The sequence below is a fragment of the Pinus tabuliformis genome, chromosome 8 (genome assembly GCF_031772625.1).
Source record: "Pinus tabuliformis cultivar Carrire ecotype Pingquan chromosome 8, CPIR1, whole genome shotgun sequence".
Classification (NCBI taxonomy): domain Eukaryota; kingdom Viridiplantae; phylum Streptophyta; class Pinopsida; order Pinales; family Pinaceae; genus Pinus; species Pinus tabuliformis.
In genome coordinates this window covers 1,794,771,084-1,794,785,124 of record NC_142294.1, presented here as the reverse complement: position 1 = coordinate 1,794,785,124, position 14,041 = coordinate 1,794,771,084, and the positions used below count along the sequence as shown (strand labels likewise).

The following is a 14,041-nucleotide window of genomic DNA, read 5'->3' as shown; positions in this document are numbered from 1 at the left end:
GTCCTAACACAACTCCAAAAAAAGGCCACATATCATATACAGTAAATGTGTCAGCTGAGAGACCCAATTACCCAGTGTTACAGATGAAGTCCTAACACAACTCCATTGTTCTACGAGTTGGGTAGAATGGGAATGGTCACTCGACCAGACCCCTTTTTCTTGAGTACAATATATCCATTATAGTAATTTTTAGATTAAATTTAAAACATGTTAATTAAATTTTAATATGAAATTTTGATGGTTATGAAGATGAATCATTAATAATATGATTCCTTTCTAAAAAATTGTTTATAATTTTGTTAATATAAAAAAGAAAAATTAATATAATAAATTGAATTAAATTGTTTTATTATTATTATTTTAATTTAATGTTTCATATAAAATCATTATGCATACTAAATCTTTTTTTCATATAAAACTAAATTTTAAATGTTTACTCATTTACAAATACTACAACACATACCTCTTTTTCAAATTGATGTTTATGAGTAGTAGGCCAAAACTTGCCAAATGCTTCAATTTCTTTCTAAAAATTTCAGAGATGCCCATTTGAAAACCCTGGATATATTAGTGTCTAATCCGAACAGGTTTCGAACATACTGGTTGTTGGGGTACAATGTTTTCTGTAAATTGCTACCAAGCAAGGAAGAAGTCAAAAGTGGATTGGTATTAAAACCATGGCCGCAACTCAAGGACCTATGTTCTTGTCCCCAAATAAGACACTGCAACTGACATATGAGGGTGAGTTTTATGAGGTACTCATGGCAAGAGCCCAACTCTCGGCCATAGCAGACAAAGGGGCATACCCTCATCTACAGATATTGTAGAGCAACTGTAGCCACATTTTGAATATTGCTACAGGGGCTTAGAGCATACTATATTGCAGGTTGTAAAGACTCCACATTCAAAACAAAATGGAAAGATAAGATGAGAAACATATTGGATCATAAAGCAATAGAGAGTATAGTGGAAACATGGGATCCTTATAATTATCATTGGTCCTCATTAAGCCTTGCTAGGATTGGTGGCTTAGGCAAGAAGAGTGATTTTCTAGGTATCATTTTCATTTTGTTGCTCCTATGGGGCTTCTTAGATTCAAAATTTGAAGGGACCCAACATGGGAAAAGTGTTGTTTGGTGGCTTGGGCCTGTAACACATGAACTGGTACTTAGTCCCAGACAACTCGAGAGTGTACAAATTTCAGAGGACAAAGGATAAAAAGGAGTTACTATTAAAATTTAAAATACCCTTTTAACAAACTCTACCTAGGATTTCTTGAAAATTTTAATTTACTAGGCTTTGCATTTCATCAAAAGATAAGAGCCTTACTGTAAAAGAAGGATTGAAACTGAAAAGTAATGAACTGTTATCATTTTTTTCCATTCTACCAGAGTCACAAAACATGTATGTACGAGTTCACTCTAAATGATGCATGATTTATTGTAGAGATGGTAAAAAACTCAATTCTCATTTCTTTTGATCTCACCGGAAATTCGCATTTTGAAATATTCTAAATCTATTAAAATAGTAACAATAGTACAAAATTATATCCTATTTTCCAGTGATCAGGAACTTTACGGCCCTAAAAGCTTTATTATGAGTAAAAGCTTCTGATTATTATGAGTAAAAGCTTATGATTTCATTGTCTTCTAATAGGTTTTGTGTGAACGAAATGTAAATTTCTTGCACCATTCCGACTTGAAATAAATGCGCAAGTGGTATATGGTAGGTAGACAGAGTCAACCTGCAATTGTTTTGGAGAAATATGTAGAGCTTGCCAATCAGTAATCCTTCAAAAGGACCGTTGCTCTTATTAGTCTTCAATGTGATGTTTCCTAGAACATACACAACCCTTGTATTCTTTGCCAATTCAAGCTGTTGCAATTCCTCATCTACAAAGTAGTTACTTTTCGCCACTATATTTCTGATTGCATAACTTCTGTCATGTGAGGAGGAATGAGTTCCTCTAAGCTTGAGATGGTATTTTATGCTTTCAACAACCTGGTTGATAAATTCAAATCCTTCAATGTTTGGGGCATCTTTGTAACCATATTGGGCTACGCATTTATACACACACTTCGGCTCTAGTTTTCCAACCATAAATCTCTCCGACAAAAGCATTGTCTTGACTAGATCATTCTTATGGTGACAATGACAAGAACTTCATGCAGAGACCCCACGTTCTTTTCATAATGTTCAATAATCGGTGGTAAGCCAGAAATAAGGTCACTGCAGAAGAAACAAGTTCTTGGTACATGTGAATTCACCCGGGTAACCAATCCATTCAAAACTTCTATGCTGAGTTTCCTTTGTGCTAAATATTTATACTATTTCTGCCTTCCATAGTTCCAAGAGAACATTATGGTCAGAAAATTAGGAAGGGACACCAACCTCCCTGTGGCACCTTATTCAATACAGATGATAGATAAACGCCTTCAAAGATAGCAAAAAAACAGAGTGAAGGGTAGTACAAGAAAAACATGCATGTTCCAAACCACAAGCATGACCAAGGCTACTACGCATGTCATAATGAACATAACCCCAACAAATGCAACCACTTCACCACCAAATACCTAAAATTATCCTTGGAAACTAAAAAGAATCCATAAAAACTACCAAACTCTGTTGTCAGATATAAATTTGGATATTCTTACCATGTGCATTGCCAATTTGTGTTCCATCCCAAAATCCTACGACAATTGCAATGTAGATAAACATGAGAACATAGTTAACTTCAGGTGAATAGATATGACCCTCGTAATTTTTTGAGGTATGCACATTCTTCACTTGAGGGAAGCAACGAAAAGCCATGGATTGTTTTATGATTGAGAATGTTGTTGTAATCAATGCTTGACTGGCTACAATGGCTGCTAAAGTGGCAACAATTAACATTAACCAATACACAGGCTGTGGTATTGCTTTGTAAAATGTAGAGCCTATGTCCCCTAGGTTTTTTATCAAATAAGCTGCTTGTCTCGTATATGTCATAAGCATAGACGGGTAAACCAAAACACAAAAAGCAAGCTGCAACAAAAAACGCAAATTTCTCATTATGGTACTAAAACTTAAGGAGGATGAAGCACATAGGTATGATGAAATACTAATAATTATGTCCTTGACATATAGCTTGGACCTGGATTGATTTCCTATTGAAATGGCCCATGTCTGCAAACATGGCCTCGGCACCTGGTTCCAGTCAGAACAAAGAACTGATGTTAGTGTTTCTATTTGTATAGATTTAGCATAAATAATTGGGATAAAGTTATGAATTTTGTTTGAGAAAATCATTGGTATGGATTTATCAATTGAGTTAGAAAATAGTTCCAAGTATACTATATGATAAAATGAGACACATATCATCATGCGAATAATCAATACCTGTTATACATAAGACTACACCTCCAAGCATCACCCATCCTTATTAGTGATATTCATGAAAGTAATAGTATATATAATATGGGTTGAATGCCTTGAATGCTCCAGGATAATATTTCACAATATTATACTGTCCTATCATGATGTTGGTCAATGTTTGGGGAATCTCTGTAACCATATTGGGCTACGCATTTATATGCACCCTTTGGCTCTAGTTTTCCAACCATAAATCTCTCCGACAAAAGCTCTGCCTTGACTAGAATCATTCTTATGGGGACAATGACAAGAACTTCATGCAGAGACCCCACATGCTTTTCATAATATTCAATAATTGGTGGTAAGCCAGAAAGAAGGTCACTACAGAAGAAACAAGTACCTGGTACATGTGAATTCACCCGGGTAACCAATCCATTCAAAACTTCTATGCTGAGTTTTCTTCGTGCTAAATATTTATACTTTTTCTGCCTTCCATAGTTCCAAGAGAACATTATGGTCAGAAAATTAGGAAGGGACACCAACCTCCCTATGGCACCTTATTCAATACAAATGATAGATAAACGCCTTCAAAGATAGCAAAAAAACAGAGTGAAGGGTAGTATAAGCAAAACATGCATGTTCCAAACCACAAGCATGACCAAGGTTACTATGCACGTCATAATGAACATAACCTCAACAACTGCAACCCCTGCACCACCAAATACCTAAAATTATCCTTGGAAACTCAAAAGAATCCATAAAAACTACCAAATTCTGTTGTCAGATATAAATTTGGATATTCTTACCATGTGCATTGCCAATTTGTGTTCCATCCCAGAATCCTATGACAATTGCAATGTAGATAACCATGAGAACATAGTTAACTTCAGGTGAATAGATCTGACCCTCGTAATTTTGTGAGGTATGCACAATCTTCACTCGAGGGAAGCAGCTAAGAGCCATGGACTGTTTTATGATTGAGAATGTTGCTGTAATCAATGCTTGACTGGCTACAATGGCTGCTAAAGTGGCAACAATGAACATTGACCAATACACAGGCTGTGGTATTGCTTTGTAAAATGTAGAGCCTATGTCCCCTGGGTTTTTTATCAAATAAGCCGCTTGTCTCGTATATGTGATAAGCAGAGATGGGTAAACCAACACACAGAAAGCAAGCTGCAACAAAAAACCCAAATTTCTCATTATGGTACTAAAACTTAAGGAGGATGAAGCACACAGGTATGATGAAATACTAATAATTCTGTCCTTGACATATAGTTTAGACCTGGATTGATTTCCTGTTGAAATGGCCCAAGTCTGTAAACATGGCCTCGACACCGGGATCCAGTCAGAACAAAGAACTAATGTTAGTGTTTCTATTTGTATAGCTTTAGCATAAATAATTGGGATGAAGTTATGAATTTTGTTTGACAAAATCATTAGTATGGATTTATCGATTGAGTTAGAAAACAGTTCCAAGTATATTATATGATAAAATGAGACACATATCATCATGCGAATAATCAATACCTTTTATACATAAGACTACACCTCCAAGCATCACCCATCCTTATTAGTGATATTCATGAAAGTAATAATATATATAATATGGGTTGAATGCCTTGAATGCTCCAGGATAATATTTCACAATATTATACTGTCCTATCATGATGTTGGTCACGAACCAGGCAATCATTATGGGTGAGAACATGAAGCTAACTTTACTTGTACCAAGTTTTTGAAAAAGGAACAGTAGTAACAGGATAAAAAAATGACACGAGTACAACAACGCCTGCACGAGTTAACATACGATAACATAAATTATGTCAGGAAGTGGGATGCCATAATTCACACTATACACAAAAATGATATCATGTTTATGATAGGGAGTTGCATCCCTCCTTCAAATAAACTAACCCATACTGGAAAACTTGATTACATCCCAATATACTCATGGAAGCCAAGATAATAGTGTCTACTTCGCATTCGTGTATCATCTTACCATGTGCATTGCCAATTTGCATTGCCTGATATTTCAATAGTCAACGCTCCAGCCAATCACCATACAGGTGCCCATCATAACAACAATCAAAAAGAAAATCTAAGTCGTTGCACTCTTCTCAAGCAATTCCTTTGTCTTTGAGTTGATAGCCTTTCCACCATTTTACGTACTGAAAAACTTCAATATAGTATCGGATGCAAGGCGCATGAATTGCTTGCCATTGCTTTTTTTAAGGTTGATAACCCCTGTATTCTTTGCCAATTTAAGCTATTGCAATTCCTCATCTACACAGTAGTTACTTTCTGCCACTGTATTTCTACTTGCATAACTTCTGTCATGTGAGGAGGAATGAGTTCCTCTAAGCTTGAGATAATATTTTATGCTTTCAACAACCTAGTCGATAAATTCAAATCCTTCCATGTTTGGGGCATCTTTGTAACCATATTGGGTTATGCATTTATATACACCCTTTGGCTCTAGTTTTCCAACCATAAATCTCTCTGACAAAAGCACTTTCTTGACTGGAACCCTTCTTATGGTGACAATGACAAGAACTTCAAGCAGAGACCCCACTTTCTTTACACAAGGCTCAATAATCGGTGGTAGGCCTGAAATAAGGTCACTGCAGAAGAAACAAATTCCTGGTACATGTGAATTCACCCTGGCAAGCAATCCATTCAAACCTTCTATGCTGAGTTTTCTCCGTGCTAAATATTTATACTTTTTCTGCCTTCCATAGTTCCAAGAGAACATTATGGTCAGAAAAATTGTTGCAATTAGGAAGGTACACCAACCTCCCTGTGGTACCTTATTCAATACAGATGATAGATAAATGCCTTCAGAGATAGCAAAAAATAGAGTGAAGGGTAGTATAAGCAAAATATTTTGTGTAAACAATGTCCCGTGTACTATTTGTCATAGATTATCCTTCTAATATTCTCACCAGTGAAGGAGACAAGTTTTTTCAAGTCCCAAAAGTCAATAAAAACAACATATTATCAATACAACAATGCAAAGGTTTCTATCTTCCTATATTTTACATCACAGCTGAGCATAAAGGGCTGGCAGGCTGGCACTTCCAAAGGAGCGTGATCAATTCTTCTTAAAATTCGCCACAACCAAAACAACACCATCAAGACCAGTAACAATATAAGTAAGAAAAATAAAATATCTAACCATATATATGCTATTATTCTCCGTTGGTAATCCATAAGTGGTGAAGTTTCAAGAGCTGATGCAGATTCAAGCAGCAAGCTAGCCAATGTTGTCAATTTGCTGTAAAACATTTGGTAGACAAACTTTGAATCTCAAATTCACCAAACAATGAGCAGGATTAAATAGCTCTAATTATCTCCATATAGCCCAGCTCACATATCCACTATCAAAACTGAAGTAAATTGAAAACGCTCTCAAAACTTTTACCTCTTCCAAAACATAATTTAAAAACACATTGTGACATCTTGTCCATCTTTTACCTATCTAATGATAACCTAAAAATCACAGAACTTTGGTAATCTTCTTCTACAATGCCAAGATTTCAAATCATGATTCATACGTATGGTCTATATAGACTCAAAGGTCATGCATGCTCATTAGTCTCCACCCTAGATTGATGAGCAACATGTCTGCTAAATAAAAGCATAGATAATCTACCATAAATTTAAAAATGAATGCATATTTAAAACATGGTAAATGCTTACAATTTTCATTATATACTGAATATCAGTACATTATGATATGAAATAAGGCAACATTTTTCATCCCTGTGGTGGAAAATAAGGACTGAACTCAATGAAAGTATCTATGGAGTTTGTAGGTTGAACAAAATGAAGGAAAAATTAACCCTATGTAAAGAAACGTTTGTATCCTTGTTGTAACTGCTTGAATCATTTATCTAAGCCCTTCTAGAAGTATTTTCATCGTTGGCAAACAAAATTGTTATCTACATCAACATCTCAGACTCTGTGTCATGGGTTCTCTTTGTTGTGTGGAATTTGTGTCCTAAGATATATATTCTTGTATCCTGCATTGCAAATTTTAAGAGAAAGCTTACCTTGATTCATGAAACAGTTGTTATGAAATATCTATCTAGAAAAATTGGGCACGTCTAAAGATTGTAGAAGGTTCTGAAGTGTAATGGTTCAGATCTAAGCATAGGGTTAGGGTCTAGTAGCTAGATAACCAAACGTCGGACTTCAGAGGAAAACCAGGTCAAGCATTTGAAATCCCCCTTCAAATCTTCTTATATATCACTATTAGATTCGCATCTGGAAAGGCAGGTAGCCCACCAGGAGCACGAACTCTGCAGGACCAGATGTTGGCCTTGGCTGCGTCGTATCCCTTCTTGGTAATCACCTGCGGTGAAACGTATGACAGTGCACTGCACGCTATGTGGATAAGGTCATCCGGTATGAACTGCTCCCACAACGCACTGAGGCTAAAGTCGGTGACCTTCATATCGCCATTTTCGTTTAAAAACTAGCTCTCCAATTTCTGGTGATATGAACCTCGACTGTGGCAGAAATCAACCATGCTAATCAACTGCTGAAAATAGTTTTTGCTTCCTCTTCCTTCAGTTTTCCCTTCTCGACAACCGCATTGAAGAGTTGGCTGCCTGAGTTCGCAGACAGGTCTTTACCTATGCGAATCGAATACCTACCTACCGGTAACAATTCGTAACTACTTTTTTGTGATAGAACGGTTCAGCCTTTCTCAATCGTCTAACCTATAATCTAACGGTATCTAAGGGTGACAGGTAGACAATAAGGGAAGTTGATTTCAGAGGGAAACACCTTACGGCGTAAATAGCTTATATGAGGATGCATATAAAATTATAAAGAGTTGGTTGCAATGTTAATAGCTTTGGACATCTCTTTACAGTGACACTCGGTGTAAAATTTGAATCCATAGTAAACTCATTCATCGACTTTAAAGCCATTTATCAAATACTTGAAATATTTCGTTTAAAGCAATGTTAATCGGCAAGTATCCCGTTGCATCGCAGCGTTGTGTAGTTGTAGCCATTTAAGTAAATGTGATATATGTATAATGATTAAATCTAACATAAAAATAATGTGTACATTTATTTTTATGTATCTTTCCATTAAACTAATCTTTTCATGTTTTTGTATGACTAAATCTGGCCTTTCCTAATTTAATGACAAGCTTGATTTTTTCTTTAAAATAGTGATAATCGTTAAATCTTGATTCTTTTTCTTAAATTAATAGAATACTTGCATTTTCTTTTCATGTAATGAGAAGACTATGCATTAATGTGAATTCCACATTTATACGTTGTTGACATGTTATAAAATCCATGTACTTGGACAATAAGAAAAATGGATAAACGTAAATCCATTTAAGAAAAATGATAAAGTTTAAACCTTTATCAAAGTAAGAATTAAATCTCAGAGCGATAAACTCTCACGTAGAAAAATTAAATTAATACGTTTTACTCGAATGAGATTTATGTTATATATATATATATATATATATTATCAAAAAAATAATAAATAAGTTTTTCTTAAATTTATTTTCAAAAAATATTATAATTAATCATATAATAAAAATAATTTGAAAACTAAAATAAAAGTAAGATAAATGTATAATAAAAAATATAAGTGTAAAACTCTCGAGTATGCTCTAAAATTATTTTTGTTTTGTTAAGAGTTCGTCTTCAAAAAAAACAAGTTAAAGGCCCAAGATCCAGAGACATCTCGAAAGAGTGAAAACTTGCCCCCTTACGGACCACCAACAAGATTTCAGGTGGCATAGTTTTCCTTGAATAAGGATGATGAGTTAGAGTGAAAACCTGCCCCCTACCACTAGTGAGTTATTCCAACTAGCATGGTTTTCCTTGAATAATGATGATGAGTCAGCCTGCATTAGAGATTAGAAGCTAGAGATGATTAGCTAGTTTAACAAGTTATGATAAATTTTCCCACTTCAAATAAAATAAATAAATATGATTATTTAAAAAAAAATTGAAAAAAACAAACAAAATTAAATGTACTCAAAAGCATTTAATAAATGGCAAACCACTTTTAAATTAAAATTACCATATCAACAACAAATTAAAATAAAAATGTGATACCTTACCTTCTCAAATAAAAGTACATATTAAGTATTTGACACAAAATTTCCAAATAAACGATACTAACACCTTAGAGTAGGGTAAGTTGCATTTTTATTGTAGGGTAAGTGGCATTTTATAGGTACCAATAAGAAGGTACGAAGGAAAGTACAAATGGTATTTTAGAAGATAGTAGTTCACATGCACCAATGAGAAGGATCAAGGCCACATCAACCACAAAATTATAAACGATTCTAAGTAACACTGTATAGTCAGGTAAGTGGCAATTTTATTGTAGAGTATGTTACATTTTATAGGTACCAATAAAAAGGTACGAAAGAAAGTATAAATGCTATTTTATAAAATAGTAATTGTGATGATCCTGGAGAATGTAAATATTGGAATTTTACTGTGGTAAAAGGTAGAATTTGGAAGGCTGTTTTAAAAACTTTAATCGTATTTTTTTTATTTTATTTGTGAATTAAAATATATATTAAAAAAATATACTTCTTGAAATGCTGGCAACTTCTGAAAGGGAGTTGGAAAAGGAAATCAGTTGTGAAAACTGCACAAAAACTACCTTCCCTAACTGGAAAGGCTTCCAACGAAAAAGGGAAGGGAGAGGCAAAATTCTGGGCTGTAAGGACAGGCAGAAAGAAAAAAAAAAAGAAATTGGTTAAGTCTGGTAAGGACCAGATAACCAGGCACAAGTTGCATGCATCTTGTTGAGGGCTGTGGGCCTGCAAGATAGCTCGGGGGGAGATCCCAGTCCTGGCGACGGATCTCATGGTTGGGTGGTCAAGAGTAAACAAAGGATACAGGTGAACTTCTGTAGCGCATCTACAAACCCAGGCGGACCAGGTAAGTAGAAGCTTCTGGAGAAATTATTTTCAATAGTGAATATACTTCCATGATATTATTGTCAACTGAAAATTACAGTAGCCAAAATACAGTAGAATAGCAGTGAAGTTATTTGAAAATATACATTTCTTTTATCGTTATTATGCATGCTCTGATGCTATCTGCTTAAAAACAAATATTACAGAGGTGCCAATAAATGACTGTTAAGAAGGGCCTAATTCTGTTAGAGTTCTTGGTACTTCAAAAACAAAACAGAGATCAATCATCACTGTATAGAATACTAAAGAGTTAATTTACACATATAAAGAAAACAAATAAGCAAGTTTCGATGAAGATGAGTCTGTTAACTATAGCAGAGGGTAAGGTAGCGGGTCCCGAGCTGGGATTATCCAGAACACTAGTAGAAAAACTCATCGGGACTAATAACCTTAACGGCCGCAGAATGGATGTTCATTTAAAAGAGATCGGGAGACCATACGAAATTCTTACCATGTATGGGAGTATGCACGAAAAAGCAAACTATAGAGCGGATATATAACATAAACAAAAAATACATACTGCTAGACAGAGGTAACTGGTAGACAGTGAAGGGATGAGCAATCCTAAGGGGGAGGTTCGAAAAAACAATGAACCAGACACTAACTGTATCATTATATAATTAAACATCGAAGTTGCAAAACTGTATGTTAGTACCATAATCACAGTAGCAAAATGCGACAGCAGTATGGAAATCTACCATTCGAAATCAACTGAACACCTATTTTTCCATGATAAACATAACCATTTCATCATAACTATTACATCTCAATAGTAGGGAACCCTAGCAGTTCGAAGAAGAACATTAAGTCGAAAACAGAAAAGAAATGCCTACGTTTTTTTTTAAAGACAATGGCAATTCCACCGTAATATAGAGCTATGAGAATATAAACGACTGTAATGATATTATAAACACATAAATTACTTGCAGAAAGTCGAGTTCACAAAGTATCGGAGCCAAGGCTCTCAAGAGTAAAGTTTAGTCTGCTATTAAACTTTCCTGAAGAACCCAAGAAATAAATTTACATATACAGAGTTAAGTAATCATTCCAGGGAGCTGCGAATCCGAAATAAACAATAACATTCATTGGAAAACAGAGAGGTTCCATAATTCTTGACCCGGTCCAAGCTAGTAGTCTTTACTACTCTATTTCTTAAATAATTACAACTGGATAAATGGTATATGAAACGCAGAAAGGAAATCGAGATAACTTAAACTACTGGGACTGCCAAGGCACCTCCCGTTTGAAAGGAACTGACTACTTCCTCACAACCCAATCAGGGCCAGTCGAGACAACAAAGTCTGAGAGTAATAAAACCACGAGTAGCCTCGGAGGCAAACCCCAAGGACCCTGTCCTGGGTACTTCTGTCAAATTATGGAAATCTGAAAGCAAGCAAAGAAAAACGAGTATGTATAAATCCCGTAGCAGCAACAGTCAAAAAGGGAAACCCCAAATACCTGCACCCAGGAATCAATCGAACAGGGATGCCTACCTGATATGCGGCGAGGTAGGCCAGGTTGCCGAGGACCTGTCGTTCTGCATATCGGAGAATTCCATGGCTGTAGCATCCACCTTCACACAACAAAGAAATACGAAAACCATTAACATATACAAATTCATCGGTGTGACCTGTAGGGAAAGAGTATTCATAATAGAAACAACCGTGAAATTGACTGTGAGAGAATGCCATTACCTGCATAGGTAAATCCCGGGAAACAGTTGAATAACTCTTGTGCAGCTGATGGAGCCTCAGTGGATGAGTGAACGGGAGAATCCCCTGTGCGCAGAGAGACAAGCCAAACCTGGGAGCGGCGCCAGGTCCAAATGAGCCGAACGAAGACTCAAAACAACTTAATATGAACCCTAAAACCCTCCGGCAAACCTCCACCCTCGGATCCAGATCTGTTGATCCGCACCGTTGAATTGGAGCGGGAACCAAAGGCGCGGGGAATGAGGGTACGGGGCCCTGCCCGTTCACATGGCCGAGCAGAAAAGGCAGGCCAGTTGTACTGAAGAGTAATAAAACAACTGTCCTTAAAATTTAATGCATATCAACAACTCAATGTCGAATTATGACTCCGGTCACCATGCAAACATCCAAAGTATTTATCTGGTTGCCAAGAAACACATCCAATGCATACAAACAAAAAAAAAATAAAGACATTTGACTAGACTTACGATGATCTGAATATCCCTAACGATATTTGACGATCCGAGTAGACTGTATGATGTGGCAGTGTGTATGCGGATTAAAAGGGATATGGTAAAGTTTATGAAGGTAAAGATTAATAAAATAAAAAAATATGTCTATGGTAGGATCGTGACAAATTGGTATCAGAGCCAAGGAACAATACTGTGACCTCTGGGACAACATGTAAAGAAGTTTAAACAAAAAAACTGGAGGAAAAATAAACAAGCATTGTACAGTTAACCATCTTATTATATTTGTAAGAAAGACAACTAATATTGCTAACTCCTCTTCTGGTTCCATTTCTTAGGTTGAGACAAAAGAAAACAACAACAAGACAATAGACAATAGACAGTAACAGTAAGTATGCAGAGAGCTGGCAGCGCTCCGCACAGATCGATAGCAGGTCAGGAACCTGCAATAAATCCTAGGGATAACCTAGACTTGTGGGTACAACTTGGCGAGGAGACATGTAGCACGAACCTTGCAATATTAGAGACAGTACAGGAATTGAAGAATGAGATGGCACAATTACGAGAGGATAATGCACGACTGACGGTGGAGCAAGAAAGAATTTTAAAGAGTTTGTCTGACAGGCAAAACCCACCACTAGCTAATCCCAGCGCGGAATAGCAGAGGATGTCAGAAGAACGAAACTATCAAACAGAGCCTGAAAAATCAGAAGAGGGGGAGGACCATTCTGACAATGCATCCGAACAGCAGACTTCAAAACATCAAAGAGTGGAACTATAGGGAGAATTTCGAAAAATTAAACCCCCACACTTTGATGGGGAATAGGAGGAAGTGGCTGAAGCATGGCTAATTAACATGAACAAATATTTTCAGCTATATGAATATGACCACAACCTGAAGGCACGACTGGCCATCTTTCAGTTACAAGGAAAAGCAACCCTATGGTGGGAGGAAGTTAAGATCGTCAAGGGAGTAAGCGAACGAACCATAACGTGGGAGAAATTTCAGAAGTACTTCAAAGAAAGATATCTGACTAAGCACTTCTATGATGAAAAGGCAAGGGAATTCCACGATTTACGGTTGGGACAATAGACTATGGACAAGTTTATCAACCGTTTCACCTCCCTACTTCGCTATGTGCCCTATATTAAAGAAGAAAAATCCAAGGTGCAAAGATTTGTCAGTAGTTTACCCCTATACATACAAGAAAGGATTGAGTTTGACAATCCTAAGACGACGTATGAAGCTATCCGCAAAGCCAGAATCTGCTACCAGCAGAATAAACAGAAAGGAGATGCTTCAAACAAAAAAAGATGGAATGAAAAAAGGGGTAATAAAATAGTTGGGAACAGTAAAGGAAGTCGTAGCAGTGGAGGTAAGGGAATTAGTAAGGGGCAGAACAACAGAACTGTACAAAGAGGTTCATTCAGGTCCAAGCCAATCAGTGAATCCAGAGTGAGCGAACAGTCTGTCAGGCTGGAGGGCGAAGGAATAGCCAGACCCCCAGTTCAATGCTGGGGTTGTGGAGGACCACACTACGTCAAAAATTGCCCGC

General features: G+C 36.4%; 1 pseudogene; it reads right to left on the bottom strand.

Moving 5' to 3' along the window:
- Positions 1–1,617: 1,617 nt before the first annotated feature.
- On the bottom strand, positions 1,618–7,810 carry LOC149243406 (potassium transporter 6-like; annotated as a pseudogene).
- Positions 7,811–14,041: the final 6,231 nt, after the last annotated feature.